Below are 14,404 nucleotides of genomic sequence, written 5' to 3' on the forward strand. Positions count from 1 at the left end.
AGGATGTTGGCAAGGAAGGGTCCTCTGCTCCCTGAAAGCCATGACCCTCCGCGGTGAACCCACATCTCCCTTGCTAATGGGGCGGGGGCCCAGGAGGTGGAGTTCTACCGATGTCGTTATGGGGGTTCCAGTCAGAATCGAAGATGATGACCGTACGGTAGTGGCCAGATTGATGCCCAGGCCCCGGCGCGGGTGGACAGCAGGAAGCAGAACTAAGGGGCCCCAGGAGCTAGGAGGGGGAGAGCCAGATTCGCAGCCGTGCTGGGCAGTTGACTCCCAGCCGCCCCCTGACGCACACCACACAAGGCCACCTCAGTAGCTAGGTGGCAAATCCTCCGCCGGGACCTAGGCACAGGTGGCTCGGGCCTTGCACACTTCACCGTTGAACCGATCGGGAGGCCTCCTGCCTCAGGGCGCCCGTGGATGCCGCCGTCAATGCGCTCGTACTTGTACCCTGTAGTTCAAAAGTCCTCTAGCAGGTCCAACATCTTGGTCATCTACAGCGGGACAGAAGGATTGAGTCTGGAATGACGAGGCAGTGGGCCAGGCCCGTGTGTCCTGGACCATCCCTACCGCCACCGCCTGCCTGCTGTGACGCGGCCCTGGCGCCCGCCTCCTGGCACCGCCGCCTGCCCCAGCCCCTCCTGGCCCCACGCTCACGCGGGCACACTCGGCCGACTTTTCGCACCACTTCTCCTAAGGCAGAGGTTCCCCGCTGAGACCCACGAGAGAAGGTTTCGGGACATTCCACTGAGGCTCTGAAAATCTGTCCAGGCAGACCCACTGTTTCCATCAGACAAGAGCTCCTCGTGCTCTCATCTCCTCTCCCCTGGTTAAGAAACACCACTGTCCTGAGATCACCCTGAGGGGATGACCCCCGAGGATGACTCCCGAGGGACACGGGCTCACCCTCCCCTTGCTACCCATTTGGCTTCCAGAAACTGGCCTGCGGCCAAGAACAGGGCTCAGGGACCAAGATGAAGGCCGCCGGACCAGAACCTCCCAGGAGTACCAGCTCCCTGCCTTCACGTGCACGGCAGCCACGGCAGCCAGGTGGGGACCGGCCTGGTGGCACCAGGGCCGCGGTCACCTGCGAAGATGAGAGCACTCCCAGTCCTTGCTCCTTCAGCTTCATGTAGCATCTTCTGCAAGAGCATGAGCTTGCCGGACGCCTTTAATAAGTGCCCCACCTCGTAGGCCCCACTGGGAGTTTGGGGGACTCTGCCAAGAAGGGGCGCAGAAAGGAGGCGGGGTCAGGAGCGAGCCCAGAAAGCCAGGAGCCCACATCCAGCTCCGCCTCACACGTCCCGCTCCCTGGGCAACCCCGCTCGGCCACCGCCCAGCTCCGGGCCTGCCTGCTTCATCCGACTTCGCCAGACAGCGGCATGTGGGCAGGCCCCAGTCAAAGGCCACCATAGCAGCCACGGGAAGAGGTAGTGGTTGCACTTAAGATCCATCATGATGTTCAGCAGCGACACTTGGTTCCCCACCACCTCGTGAGTTCAAGGCTCTGGTTCCGAGTCAGGATGTACTTGTAGTACTTGAGACCAGCGCGGGGCGCGAAGAGACAGGACAAAGGGGAGCAGTGAGGAGAAGTTGCCTCGCCCGGCGCGCCCCCGGGCCCCGGCGGCCCAGCTCGGCTCACTTCTGCATAGGGGCTTGCCCACCTCGCACGATGAGCCCTGCCTCTTGGCCGGCATGTTCTGAAGACGTCCGCTCTTGGAGCCCCTCCGCAGCATGTGCGGCCCCAGCAAATCGTGCAGTTTCTTAATCTGGTCTTCTTGGATATGTCAGCAAACTCCTCCAGGAAGCCCTCCAGATTGCTATAGCCAGAAGGGAGACAAGGAACTGAACAGGCTACCGGGTTCTCTGGCCCTGGCCTCTAGCTCCCTTCTTCACTTAGAGAAAGCCTCCGCCGCTGCCGTTTTCCGCAGGCCACCCTGGCGTGGTCCCTTACTTAAACCTCTCCGGGGTGAGGAAGTTTAGCAGGTGGAAGAGTCTCTCCAGGTTATTCTGCAACGGAGTTCCGGTCAGCAGCAACTTATGGTCTATCTTGTAGCCATTGAGGACCCTGAAAAACTAGAACATGGGGCAGGAGATGCAGGAGAACGGCCCGTTACTGGCAAGTGGCTGGGCCACAGTGCCTGCCTTTTCCCGTTCCCCTTTGGGTCTAGAGGCCCCAATCTCCAGTCCTCTCTTCCCCCAACCTGACCTCCCCCTTCCAGATTGCGGGAAGTCCAGAACTCGCTTCCTTCTTGGAAGCACGGCCAGACTCGGAGTGTGGGCCTCTCACTCACCTTTGACTGGTTATTCTTGAGCCGGTGGCTTCATCCACCACGAGGCAGGCCCAGCGGATGGATCCGAGCGCTGCCTGATCGATGGTGAGCCAGCTCATACCATGTTAGGAGAACGTGGAACTTCACCTGGGCCTCCCCTCTGCCAACACAGCCACTGTCCGTGAGGCTGCCGCCCGACCCACGGCACTCCAGACTTCCACCCTCGTTCGCTTCACCCAGACCCCATCCCGACTGCGAATGCCATAGCCACACACCCCACCCTGCTACGTGGGTCCACATCGGGATGACATCTGGCCCCCAACCCTACCCCAAGTCCATTACAGACAGAAGTGTACATTTCCAGGACAGGAGGGCAGGGGTGGGGCAGGCGGGGGGAGGAGAAACTCAGAGGGGCAGCCAGCAAACTGAAATCCCAGTGGGGGGCAAACGAAACACCAGATCTGGGTCTCCAAGAAGACGAAGTCGAGGGGCCTACCTTCATCTTAAAGCTTTCTTGCCACCTTTGATGGCGTTGTCTTCGAAGGAAAACTCGCTCACGGATATGGCCCTGCTGTCCTTGTCACCCGTACGTCACCACGTAGAACTTAAGTCTACACCTGGAACTCCCGCTCCCAGTTATGATGGCAGAGAGGGGGCACCGCCCAGGAAGGGACCCTTGTGTGGCCCTGGGAGTCGAGGTTTGGGGGACTGCTAGCTGGGCTTGAGGCAGTCGCCCTTGTCCTCTGGCTGCCGCCCTCCCTGCAAATTCTCCCACGCTCAGCCTCCATCCGCCTCCCGCCTCTCCCCAGTCCCTCAGGGGCCCCCCGCCCAGCACCTCCTTATAAAGCGAGTAGAGAAACACGATGGTCTGGATGGTTCAGCCCAGCCCCATCTCGTCAGCCAGGATGGTGTCGGTGCCTCTGGGCCCACGAGAAGCGCAGCCAGTTCAAGCCCTCCAGCTGGTAACATGCAGTGTGCCCCGGTGGCCGTGATAAACCGTGGCTGGGTCTCGTATTTCACGGTAGGCTGCAGAGTCAAGAAGTCCGACAAAGCTGAAGGGAACGGTCAGGGCCTCCGCCCCCTTGCTGGCACTGAGATCAAGTTGGATCACGGTTCCCTCCGCGGTGCCTGAGCTTCAGTCCCTCCCCCTCACTCCTTAAAAGCCAGACGCAGCAAGCAGCAGCAGCAGCAGCAACAGCAGCAGCGGAGTGCCACGAGGAAGGGAGCTGGTGGGGAGGGGGCCTGGGTGCTGCTGTCGAGCTGCTCTCTGGCCTCAGCTAGAGCCTCCACGCTAGTGCGCTGGACACTGTTCAGGAGGGTGCTGAAACCTCGGGGAAGTCCTGTCAGTAGCCCCTGGGCAATCTGCCATGGTTCTAGAAACGGAGAGGCTGAGAGGAAGACTTACATCGTTAGTAGGGAGAACTGGGGGCCCGCTTCCTGCAGCTCCTTCTTCTTCTTCTTATACTTGCGGGCTGGGCAGGGTCCTCCCATAATCAGTTCTAAAGAGCGGAAGTCTGAGCGAGGCCTGCTCCTCGACCGCTTCCTGAACCCATTCCAGAACTACCTCCCACTCCCTTAAACTTGATTTTCTCACGTTTCCTTCCTCCCAGCCTCTTTACCTTCACTCCCTGGATTTTCACCTGCAGAGCCCACCCTCCCCAGTCCTCAGCATCCCTTTCCCCGTGACTCCAGCTGGACCCGACGCCTGTCCCTCACACAGTCTCTTTACCAGTCCCGCCTCCCAGACAACCTAGCGCCGGCCGCCACTGCCCTGGGATCTCCAGGCGGGTCTGTCGCTACCGGACCTCCTCTTACCCTGAAGGGGTGGCTTCACCGGCCCTCAGACTCCCTCCCCAAGGGCCTGGCCCTCACCGGTGTCTCCAGTAGCTCTGCTTGTGGCTTTCTCGCACCGGGATGTTCATTTCGTCCTCCTCCCACGTGATTGGTCATAGGGCAAGTCCCTCCACTTCACTAGATAGTGGTAATTCCCCTTTTTATCCACATCAGCGGGGCAGAAGACCAAGAGAAGGGAGCAGGAGAGAAAAATAACGTAACTACGAGACCGAAAAATCGTCATAAATGCGATTATCAGCAAACAGATAGCTTTTGTCACCTAATCAGCAATGGGGGCCCCTGAAGGGAACTTAGATGGCTGGTACCGCCTACCTCTTCCAAGACCCCTGCTTAAAAAAAAAAAAATCAGCGAGATCAGAAACATCCCTGGCTTTGTCCAATCAGTCTTAACTAAACACCCGTTGGGTGCAAGGCCCGTCTTATGTGCTGATTCAGTGATGGATGAACAAGACAATGGACCCCGTGCCCACGGAGCCTCACGTTGACCGCGGAAGGCAGCGACTTTAACCAGGCGGGCACGCGCGCACGCAGAAGAACGCTCGGTGGTAACCAGTACCACGAAGAAAGAAGTACGACAGACAATCGCCTGGCTGAACCGTAGCCTCACGCCTGCCTTCATGGCCCGATACCCACTGCGAGTCATTAGATCAGAGGCGGGGTGAAGGGGTCGCGCTGGGCCGCCGCTCCGCCTGGTTTCTCTCCGCCCCACTGGGGAGACGGCCCGAGGGCTGGCGGAACAGGTGCCGGGCGGGTGGGACACAGCTCCGACGCGGCCGGCTCCAGGCGGCCGGCCGCTGCCGGGCTCACCTGTGGTTGATGATGCGGCACGGTCATCCACTCGGCTTGATGTCGAAGCGGTAGTACTTCTCCTCCATCTCTGCGTAGTGTGGGTCCCCACCTGCGCTTGTCGCTTCTCTCCCGCCGCCCGCCCGAGCGCCGTAGTCCAGGGGCGGGCTCGCCCCACACGTTTTCCGCTGGTAGTTCGGTACATCACCAAGTGGAAGATCTCCAACTGACGGGCACAGAGGGAGGGGAACGAGATGGTCCGAGCATCCGAAGAGGACCGAAGGGGACAGGGGACTGTGGGCAGGGAGAAAGGCAAAGCGAACTGGGCGAGCACGTAACAGGCTAAAGGAAGCAGGGAACACGGAGAGACTGATGGCAGAAAGCGAAGGGAGGCTGGCGGAGAGGAGTGGAGGCCGAGAGAACCTCCTGCAGAGACTAAGGACGGAGGGAGGCTGTGAGGGGCCGGGAGGTGGGAAGCGAAGGCGAGCGCAGGGTCTGGAACAGCAGAGCCAGAGGGATGAGTGAGAAGACAGAGGGGGTCACAGAGAGGGGGAAGGAGGGGTCAGTGATACCTGAAGCTCTGGCCCAGGAGCAGCCAAATGACAGTCCTACCCACTTGACAAAGAACTCTCGCCCGATCGGCCTTGAAGAGGACGGTGCGGCACTGGCCCGCATCGCCTGCTGAGGGCTGGCACGGACACCGGGTGGTTTCCCCACCGTCAGTGTGCAGGATCTTCTGCACTCTGCCTTTGAGCACGGGGCACTTGGGGACAGGCGCACACGAGGAGGAAACGGGCAAAAAGAGCCCATTATTAGAGGACGAGGAGGACGGGGTCCCAAGGAGGGAGCCAAAGACCAAGGGAAGGGACGGAGGGGAAGGAGGAGCCGGACGATGGGATCCCAGAGATGGAAGAGTGGGGCTGCCAGGAAATCCGGGCGAAGGCTCGACTCACCGTGCAGCGGGGACACAGCCATTCCCGCTGGGGATGTCGGGCAGGGGCGGGTTCAGACAGTGAATGTGGTAGGACGAGATGCACGCGCGAGCACTTATGAGCTCGCCCCGTCCTTGCACACGCGGCAGCACTAGCTGTGGTCGTTCTCTCCTCTCTCCTTCTCCCTTCTTCGTCCTCTCCCCCTCCTCTTCTGCATCTCTCCTCCTCCCTCCTGGGCCTCCCACTGCACCCCCTCCTTCTCCTGGGAGCCCAAGCGCCACACACAGACACAGATGGAAGGAAGGAGACGGCAGTGAGACCGAGACAGGACAGAGATGACACTAGCCCAGAAGCGCCAAGGAGGCGGGCGGGAACGAAGGAACGGGACACCACTGCTTCCAAACGTGTTGATGAGGGGGCAGAGGGACGGGGGGAGAGGGGCCAGGATCCTGACCCGCACACGCCACCTGGCGTGCCAGGCCTGGGGGCAGGAAGTTTAGAGAGTGGGTCCCCGGGGGCAGCAGGTACCACGCAGTGGGGCAGCTCCATTTGCCCCCTGGAGCCCGGTCCAGCCTGGGTGAGACTCAAGGCAGACGGTGGTAGGCACGAGGGCAGGTGTCGCACAGAATACTTCCTGCTGGCACACCCCGCAGTAATCCTGATGATCTGTCTCGCAGCCGCCAACCTCGTCCCTCCCCGCCACTCGCGGGACAGCCGAGGACTGTCATACACACCAGCGGGAGGCGAAGGGCACAGAGAGAGAGAGAGAGAGGATGATGAGAGGGCGTCGAACAAAGCAGTCAGGAGGGGGAAACAAGAGGGGCCTCGGCGACAGAGAGGCCAGACGGACAAGGTCACACACACAGCTGGCACCCCCTTACCCTTTCCTCTTCTTCCTCCCTGGCCGGCCTCTCTGAGCTTCTTGGTGCGGACAGGCCCGCTAGGTCGGCCCGAGGGCGCTGTGGACGCTGCCGCTGTCCAGGTCTGACTCCGGCTCTCCCGGCTCAGGGCCCTCATCGCTCTTGCAAAACATACTGCCCATAGCCTGCGGGTGGTCAGGGAGGCCGGCTTGTCTCGACTCCCGCCCCGGCCTCGGGCTCCTGCTCCAGCTTCCCGGCACGACCCCGCGTCTGACCCCGGGCCCCTGACACCCCGGGCGCTTAGCAGACGGGGTGGGCCGCCACCAGCCTCCTTCTTCCTCTTGCCACCCAGCAGCCCTAGTTTGATTTTGAGCGGTGCCATCTTCTTCCAGCTTTTAAGGCCCATCGGGTACTCGGGGCTCTTACTCCGCCGTTTATGGCCTGGACCTGGAATGAGTGGGGTGAGGCAGAGCAGACGTCATGACGTCCCAGAATAACAGAGCTCAGAGCGTCTCTGGACCTCCTGTGGGCTGTGGCTTCCCCGAGACCTCTCCCGCAGCGTTTCTACAAATAATCGGCTGAGAAGACAGAAAAGTTCTAGACTCTGACTCTGAAACGTGCAGTTTGGAGGGCGGCGACAGTTGTTCTAAGCAGAGGGTTTCTCACCTTTGCCCTTTTGGTTTTGGCTCGGATGGGTGGGGGCTGGGTATCAGCAGAAGGAGGTGGTGGAGGGTGGGGGGTCCGGGAAGGTGCTATGGGGGCGGGCCGATGACACAGCAGCTGACACCTAAGCTCGGCCACAGCTGCGTCGCTATGAGCCGCGCCGTCACAGCGGCTGCCGAATTCTTGAAGGGGTTGTTGGCACTAACTCTTCCACTTGGCCCCCGAGGATGGTCATCATCTTAGACATCGGGATCTTGTGATTCTTCTTCGCAATCAGGGGCCTGTAAATACAGAAGCAGAAGACACGGGACCTTCACAGCTGGTCCGGGAACACTGCCACGTCCTCTGATACTGCAAGTTGCTAGGGATTCTCTGCATTTTTCAAGTAAGTTCCATGGGCCCTGAGGAAGGTCCCAGCACGTGGCCTGATGGGCCAGGCAGGTTAGGCTCTGTGGTGGGTGTTAAACTCTCGTGAGACTGAAGATGCACCACGGTGCTCACAGGAGCACGGTCTCGCAGTGAGGAAAGACAGGGTACTGATGACAGGTACCGGTATGCAACACTCGCTAGCGGGGAGGCCAGGCCTTGGAGTGCACCCGGCCTCTCCTCACCTAGCAAATCTCCACAAGACCCCTACGAGGGGCACACCGTGACCATGCCTATGTTACAGATTCAAAACCTGGAAAAGCAAAGAGTAAGGTGTCCAAGATAGTACCAGGCCCGCTGCTCTCTAAAGTGCCTGATCTCCTGAAAGGCAGCTCTGCCAACAGTCTGCCCTTCTCGGGGAAAGTCCCTCAGCTCAGGCCTGCATGCCAGCAGGGCGTGAGCGCCTTTACCACGGTGGGGTCCTGGGCCAGGGACAGAGAGGACTGATAGCCGGAGTGCGAAATTGGGCAACAGTGATGTTCTCCGGGCTTCAATGAGAGAGGAGTCACGCGGGGGAGCCAGAATGAGTTGAGTGGCGAGGGCCATCAGCCCTCACTGTCTTCTATCACCAGAGATTTAACCCAGACGGCATGTGCAGGACCCCTCCCCTGCCCCCGTGAAGGGTTCCCCGACCTGGGTCTCCGAACCCAGGTGTCCAGGAATCTCTGACACACGTGCCGAGCGCGGGCGGGAGCCCAGGCCAGCGCTTCTCTGGGAGCAGCTGCCTGAGCCGTTTATCCGATTCCAGAGGGGTTCACCACCCCCGCCCCAAAGTAAAGTGTCCGCTGGCCTGTCCTACCTCATGAACTGATAAAGGCTTGTGTTGGTGAGTGGTAATCCTCCTTTGAGAACACATGCTCCACGTCCTCCAGGCCCCAGGGTCGGAAGTAGAGTTTCATGACTTCTTGCTCCTACCTGCTGCGAGACCGGGTGTCAGCCAGCGGGTGTGGACTCGGGAGGCCGCTTGGCCTTCTCCAGCCCCCATCCTGGGCCCCCCACATGCCTCCCTCTACCCACTAACTTCCCCACCCACAGCTCTCTGCAATGAGCACCCTCTGATGCTCCCGCCCCTGCCAGGTCTGCTGGCTGGCTCTTCAACACTCGTGGTGTCCCCTCCCCACTCTTTAATTCTACTCACCTTTGCCCTCCGTCTCCCCCTCCCTTTTTCCGGCTTTTGTTCTCTTCTCCTTTTTTTTCTCGTAGAAAGCTCTCGCCTCCCTGCTTTCCCGACTCTGGTCCGGGTTCCACATTATCTGCTGCTCTCCGCCTCTGACTTCTCCCGTACTCATCTCGCTGAGCCACCCTCCTCACTGTCCTGAGGGAGAGAAATAAAAATAACATTTCTTCAGTCCTACCATGTGCCAGGAACCATTCTAGCCCTAACATATATTACCCCCTTTTAATCTTCACAACGGTGCTCTAGAGGTAGTAACTCATCTATTTTGATCTGCTGTTTGCAGACAAGGAAACTGAGGCACGTGAGAACTAAACAAACCACCAAGGAGACGGGGCTGCGAGGTTCTGAAAAAGCCTGTCACCCGGGGCTCACTGCTGCTAAGGTGAATCACGTGGACAGCGGGGGGGCTCTTACTGGGTTGTGGTGACTGAGGTTACGGCCCCAGATCCAGCAGCTACGGGCCAGCCAGAGGTGGGGAGGGCGTCAGACCCCTAACTCCGGATGCCCCCTATCTCCACCCCCACCCGGGAGCAATCATCGGACCGGACTGAGAGCCGCGGTGCCTGGGAAGAGGCCCGTTGAGCCTTGCCATGGAGACAGAGTCCTTAACACCATGCTTTTATGCCAGTTTTCCTGGCTTGTTCTCCTCTGCTTCTTGGGTCCTCGTTTTCTCTTCTTCACACCCAATGCTGAAGGCAAGCCGGATGTCATCCTTATCTTTGAGCAGAGAGCACCAGAGAACCTGGCCACTAGGTTCCCTCTCGACTCACGGCCCCTGGGCTCAGGCCTTCTCACCCTTCCGTTCCCACTTAGAAACCGCATTAACTCCTCCAAACTCCGCCTCCCTTCACTGGGTGCAAACAGAGAGTGTTTCAGTACTCTGGGATGCTTGGGTTCTGAATGGGAGGTCAGGGGTCAGAAGGGAAGCACAGCCAAACCACTCCCTCCTCTCCCCTCCTACCAACAGCGGGAGTGCGGGCTCTAGGCCATGGGCTCTGACTGTGGCAGGTCCTTTCAGTCGCCGCCAGGGCTCCTCCTGCCTTCCCCACTCTAGCCAGCTGGCATCCTGCCCGGGAACTGGGGAAGCCATGCCCAGCTGCTGGCCTGGCCTGACCCCAAAGACCTGAGTGGGAGACATGTTGGCAGCTCCCTAAGCCAGATGCTGAGGCTGGAGAGCCAAAGGTGGACACCTGGGATCTCACACTAACACCCGGGGCCCTCACATCCTCTCTGCCACGAGGGAGGCCTATTTATACTTCCTCAGATGATCGCCAAGCCTCCTGTCACCCCAACACAGCCCTGGGAGGTGTCCTTGCCAGTCATTTTCACATCTTGCCCACAGGACCACAGCGTCTGGCTCGTCCATCACACCCTAACCCTACGGGAGCAGCCTCCACAATTACCTAAACATTCCTCCTCCTCCCAAGCAAGCCTGAACCTTCCTCAAAGCTATTTCCATACCCCTGCCCCTTTGAGAACTCAGGGGCCTCCTCAACCTCTAAGCTCCTCACCCTTTGCCTCCAAATTTAGTCCCATTGGATCCATAAGCAGGAGACCTACACAAAGCTAGAGACAAAGACACACCCAGCATATGCATTCTCGGTCGCAGACAAGTCTGCACATAGTCCTGAGCACAACCAGAGGACAGCCTGTACCCCGCTTCCAGCAGGGCTGGGTCCCTGGCTTTCTCCCAGATGTTCTGTCCGGGGCCGGGGCTTCCCTGCGATGTGTCCCCCCCATTCTCCATGATCCCCACCGGTCCGGGAGGACACGGATGCCACAGACCTGGGGCCCTGCTTGGCCTCCCTCCTCCATTAGGCAGTAGACTAACCAGCCAGACCTGTCCCGCTCGGGCAGAGGGGAGGAAAGCCTGGGCCTGGCCCCAGCTCCCTTGCTCTAGGACACACAACTCTTCGGCCCAAAACAGCGAAGGGAAAAATTAGCCACAATTAACACTGCTTCCACTGCCTCGGGATCCCGGCGCCTCTTCCTCAGCGCTACCTGTCCTCAGAACGCCGTACAGTGTCCCTGGTGCAGGAATACTTCTAGGACGGGCTGGGGTGGGGGCGCGCGAGCAGCCGGCCCCAGGCGTGCAAAGAGCGTGCGGACTGGAGTAGGAAGTCAGCAAGACGCCATGCCCCACCCCGCCCCCCCAGCAGCCGGTTTTCTCCCCAACCCTGGACGTCGCTTAATGTGAACATGGAAACGGAGGCCGCCGGGGGCGGTGGCAGGGGCAGGCCAACTGGCCCGCGTCAGGACGAGGCCTGGGCTGCCACCCGCCCTGCCGGGGGTTGGGGCACCTGCCTGGGGCTGCTGCCAGCCTCCGTTGCGCCCGCCCCGGCAGGGAGGCCCGGGACCTCGGGAGGCCGGCGGCGGCGACGAGAGGCAGCGTGGAGCGGCGAGGCAGAAGGGAAAGGGAGGGCACAAAACCCAAGTCCCAACCTCGGTCTCAGCAGCCACTCCACGCTGGCCCGGCGCCCAGACTCTCCCACACCCGGCTCCGATCCCGGGAAGCGGGCGGGAAGGAGGCGGCGCGCGGCGGGTGGCCTGCGCGCCGGGGCGGCGGAGGGGGAGAGGGCGAGCTGCCCAGGCCGGCCTCCCGCCCGCCCTTCGCTCTCCCTCTCTAATCTCGCCATCAATCTCTCACACATATATTTATTTTTTCAAATTCTCCCTCCCCACAACGCACCACCATAATAGGTCTGCTGCACATGCGTACTGCATGCAGGGGTGGGTTTGTATTTTCAGACCTTTTGCAAAGAAACTACCAGAATTTTCCGCACCACCCACAATCATTCCCCACCCCCACCCCCAAGGAATCACATCTATATATTATGTTATATTATTTCTCGAGACTTCGTCAGAAGGAGGGAGAAGAAATGAGTTTTGGTTTTCTGCTCCCTTTCCCCACCAACACGAGTGCTATTATTTTAAACGTTTAACAAATGGGAGCCGAGAGGGGGGGGAAGGGATAAATTGGTCTTGGGCAAGAACAAAACAAAATGGTGAGAATCAAAGCAGTCGGAATGAAAACAATAGACCTCTAATACGTGCAAATTCATATTCTGAAGAAGGATGAGGAGGGCAGCCCGCACACATTTCCTTCGAGGAGGCTTATTTTGCCCATTAATTTAGGTAGACAGAAACAACAAGCGGCCCAAAAATATTTCCCAAAGTTTTGCCCTCAGAAAGTCATCTGAGGGGGTGCATCTGGGTCACTCAATTGACTCGGAGCGCTGAAGGGGGGGAATACAAGGGCCCGGGAGAGCAAGGAGGTGGGTTTTCATTTCAAAACACAAATTTTTAAAAACATTTGACGTTTCTTCTCGGCTGTTGAGAGAGCGGAGGGGAAGAGGGGAGGAGGACTGGACACAAAGACCCACCTCGACCTCGTATTCTTTCATGCGCCTCTCTCACATCCCCAAATTCGGAATCAGAAACCCCTAAATACCACGTTCCAAGTTCGCCATACAAATAGTTCACAACCTGACATCCTTTCTTTCTTTTTAGCACGTCTGCGGGCTCCAGGCATCCTCCCCACAATTCTTTATTCCCTCTCCCTCTTGCAATTGGTGGGTTCTCTGGGATAACTTTCTAAAACTTTTCCCTTTTTCAGACAAGCCTGGGGAGGTCCTGTTTCATCATACACGCACTCTCCTCCGCCTCCCCAGAGGCATCCTATACCAAAGGTGGTCTCAACTGAACAGGAACATTGCTACTTAAGCCACACAGATCAATGTGACAGTTTTACAAAGAGTGTGATGTTACGTCCTGAAGTTTGGCATTTGTGCTGCATGGCACCCAGAGGCCTGGGGTGTGATGTCCCCTTCCGTGCCCCAAGCAGGAGATGTGCGCACCCCCAGGATGCTCCTGTCCTCAAGAAGATTAGCAATCACCCACCAGAGGGTGGTCTGAGTGGGGCCATTGCTGTCCCCTCCCCATGCGAGGCAGCACTCTGCCCCCCACCCTGGGAACTGCCCAGAGAGCGGCCGGGTGACTTGTCATCCCGGGGAGGGGTGCTGAGTGACGGTCAAGCCGCACAACAGCTGGTGGGCAGTTCACGCCTCGGTGTGATCAAGGTGCGGTGGTTTCCCAGCGAGAGAGTGAGTGACAGTGAATGGCAGCCACGTGAGCGTCACAGCTGGGCAGCTCGGCCACCCCAGACTGACGGGGCTCACGCTGGGGGGGCCGCACTTGACACAAAAAGAGCCCGGAGCAGAGTGGAGATAAAGGTGAGCAAAGATCTGGTTTCCCAGACACTCCTCCCGCGCTCTCATCTTAAAGGAGTGCTCTCCCTGTGACGAGCTGGGGAGAGGCGGTAGGATCAAGTCTGGACTCCAGGAAGTGGTCTGCGGGAGTGCGGCCACCACCCGCCCCCGGTCCCGGCGCCGCCCGCAGACATTCACGCGACCCCTCCCCACGTGCCACCGCACGCCCCCGGAGTTGGCGGGCGCCGGGGTCCCCGCAGGTGGGGTCCCGACGAGACCGACCCCCCACCCCCGTCCCGCGCCTGCTCCACTCCTGAGGGGGGGGGCTGGGTTAGGCCCGGTCCGCTCCACACGCGGAAACCCCGTTACCTCAGTGTACCCCACTCGGGCCGGAGCCCGTGGCGCCCGCGCGGCCGCCCCTCCCACGCGCCCCTCCTCCACGCCGCCGTCCGGCCGCCAGGGTCTCCAGGAACTTCGCTCGGCCAGGAGGGGGCCCTGGCTTCGCCGCGGCCGTTTCGCCTACCCTCCGCCGAGGGTAAAAAATCTCCTCCTCCTCCCCCGAAAGCCGCGACCGAGTGGCCCGGTCCGCGCGCGCAGCTCGCGCCCAGCGCTCTTCAGCCCGGGCGGCGGCAGCGGCGGCGGCGGAGGCTGCGGCGGCGGCGGCGGCAGCGGTGGCAGCGGCGGCGGCGGGGAGGGGTGCGGCGAGGAAGAGGCCTGGGCCTGGCGGCCGCCGCCACCCGCCCGCCTGCCGCCTGGCCCGCCCGGCCCGCCAGGGCCCCGGGCCCGAGACTGGCGCCCTGCGCCCCGGATCTCGCCTCGGCTCGGCTGCGTGGTGGGTGCCTCGCCCCGCCCGGCCTCGCGCGCCCGCGGCTCCCGCTCGGGCTGGGAGGGGGAGTCGGGGCAGCCAGCTTACCTGGCGGTGGGGCGGCGGCGGCGGCGGCGGGGGCATGGCGGCGGCGGCGGCGGCGGCGGGAAGAGGTGGCAGCCGGGGGCTGTGCAGTCGCGGCTCCCGGTCGTGGCCCGGCCCGCGCCCGAGCACTCCTCGAAATGTCGTCCTCCTCGTAGTCCCTGTCGGCTGCCCACCTCCTCCTCCTCGTCGCCCTCTTTCTTCCTCCTCTTCTTCCTCCTCCGGACACCACCATCTCCCTCCTCCTCCCTCCTCCTCGTCCCCCAGAGGGAAGCCATCCTGTGGCTCTGGGCCCCCCACCACCCCCCACCCACC

At 60.8% G+C, this 14,404-nt stretch overlaps 1 pseudogene; it reads right to left on the minus strand.

The window, feature by feature from the left end:
* Positions 1–4,960: 4,960 nt before the first annotated feature.
* On the minus strand, positions 4,961–8,696 carry LOC121102458 (annotated as a pseudogene).
* Positions 8,697–14,404: the final 5,708 nt, after the last annotated feature.

Source organism: Ursus maritimus, unplaced genomic scaffold, assembly GCF_017311325.1.
Source record: "Ursus maritimus isolate PB19 unplaced genomic scaffold, ASM1731132v1 scaffold_14, whole genome shotgun sequence".
Classification (NCBI taxonomy): Eukaryota; Metazoa; Chordata; class Mammalia; order Carnivora; family Ursidae; genus Ursus; species Ursus maritimus.